The sequence below is a fragment of the Neomonachus schauinslandi genome, chromosome 15 (genome assembly GCF_002201575.2).
Source record: "Neomonachus schauinslandi chromosome 15, ASM220157v2, whole genome shotgun sequence".
Classification (NCBI taxonomy): domain Eukaryota; kingdom Metazoa; phylum Chordata; class Mammalia; order Carnivora; family Phocidae; genus Neomonachus; species Neomonachus schauinslandi.
The window spans coordinates 6,311,173-6,313,527 of NC_058417.1; positions in this window are offsets into that span (position 1 = coordinate 6,311,173).

Consider the following 2,355-nt stretch of genomic DNA (forward strand, 5'->3'; position numbering starts at 1 on the left):
TTATCTTTTGCTGGGGAACTCTTGAGATGGTTTTTCAATGAAGAAAACTCATGTAAGTATTCATACAAGGACAATTCATATGAGGAATCTCCCTGTAAGTGGAGTCCCCTTCCGAATCTGAAGTTCATTCACATATTAGCTTTGGGAGTATTAAGGATGCAGCAGAGTACTGCTGCACCCAGGCAGTACTGAGGACTCAGTACTTTGGGCATGCTTCTTAAGTTCTTTGCACATCTCTGTTTTCACCTGTAAAATGGGAAGATTAAGTTAGTTGGCCATTCTGTCCTTTTTCTTTTTTTTAATTTTAAGTGTGCTCCACACCCAGCATGGGGCTTGAACTCACAACCCTGAGATTAAGAGTCCCACGCTCTACCCACTGAATCAGCCAGGCGCCCTGGTCATTTTGTCCTTTTTAATGCCAAAGTTCTGTGTTCTCTGGGGTTTTGTAAAAACTCCAATCGAGTTTCTTCAACCTCCGCCATCCATGTGAGCCCCATTTCCATCAGGCTTAGATAGAGGCAGAGTTTGAATAGGTGTAAAGAACTACGGGAGAAATCTTTCTAGGACGGAGCTCTCAGCGTGTCATATAACACGCCTCTCTCAGACATTCTGCAGTGGTTTCATCACCTTTTACATGATCAGACTCCTCTCAGGCTCGTACCTGAGTCCTATCCATCCATCTTTCAGAGTCTGGTCAGATCCATCTTCTTTCAACCTGCTTCCCTCCCATCATGGTTCCATCTGACTGCACTGCACCTTACTGTTGTATGCACCGTAGACCCAGCCGAGGGTGTGTGTGTGTGTGTGTGTGTGTGATTTTTCTATTCATTTCTTGTAGGTTAATCTCCCCACGTCAACTCCCCCCTTTCCAACTAAACCTATGATATATGCTCCTCAAGTGCAGGACCGATGCTTTTTAGTATTCTCTAGAGTCTGAGCAGAATACTAGGCACCTCTCAGCCTTTCAGTAAATATGCATCGACTGACTGATGGAGCTACATAATAATGGAGGCAGTAATGCATAGGAGAAGGACCAGTAGACCTTTTAAGTTCCAGAATCCTCTGTCTGCTGGGTCAGGACATCCCTACATGTGGGTGATTCTATTTCAGCAAATAGTCTTTTTCACAGCCACATCGAGACAGGGAATGTTCTGAAAAAGAGAGGGTGCCAAGCCTGGACTCTGAGGACCACCTACTGAGGTTTCAGTGGAAAGGGAAGACCCTGGAGAAGGATGAAACAGTACTGAGGATGGAGAGTCTGGACAGATGGATGGAGGACCACAAGGTGACCCAACCAGGGGCAAGAAAGAAGAGAACAGGCTGCTGTAGGTCTTGGGCAGCAAGAAGTTTACATGGATCAGTTTATACTATTGGATTAATACTGTTTGGCTGGAAAAAATAGTGTAAATAAGATGAATATAAGCCATCTGGTTGGTATATTGGTGCAAAATGAATAATACGGAATTGGGAGACTTGTCAGAGACAATAAGAAATGCATTTTAACTTTTCAAGTATTAATACAACTTTGTTATTTAGGATTTGGGGACATTTACCAGACTGGTACTGTAGTGATCATCACACAGAAAGCGACGAAGTGCATTTGGACCCGTCTTGCCGTCATGGCCAATGTTCTCTGAAGTTTCTCAAAGTTGGGAGCAAATGATAATGCTTCAGGGACAGCCAACTGTGATGACTGAGCACATGCCAACAGTTTTGTGTTGCAATTAATTAAAATTTACAGCAGAGTTAATCTGGCAACATCTACATATTTAACATTATGGATAATTGTTATTGTGCTGGAAAGCTTTTACGAATGAATGGTAACCAGATCACATAAGTGCCTGTTATTTGTGTTTCTTTACACAATTAAGCTGAGCCTTTACAGATTTTTTTCCCCTTTGTTAAGGCTCCAGTAACCCAGAAACAAAGCCAATGTTAACAATTTTCTGTGACACTGAATTAATCCTACACACACCCCCCCCCCCCCCCCCCCCCCCCCATGAAAGACAAAAGTCCTAGTTCGATTTCTTGATAATGGATTCGCCTGGATTCGCCGTTCCCTGAATAGATGCTCCACCCATTCTGGGAAATCCCCACCTGCCTCTTGAGAGAGGCCTTCTAGCAATTGCTAGAGGTTTTCAGTGCCATCCAGGAGCAGGAGGGAGCCTGAGCTCTGAGCCCTGTCTGGCTAGGAGTGACAGCACAGGAACCACTGAGGGGAGGCTGAGGGGACTGGGGCTCAAGAGGGAGACCTGGGTTGGCATAGCTGGCGCGTGAGCAGGAAAAGTTCCCTGCCTCCGGGAGTCTCGGGGAAGAGTAGAGCGAAAGACGAAGCTTTAACTCTTTAAGATGCTT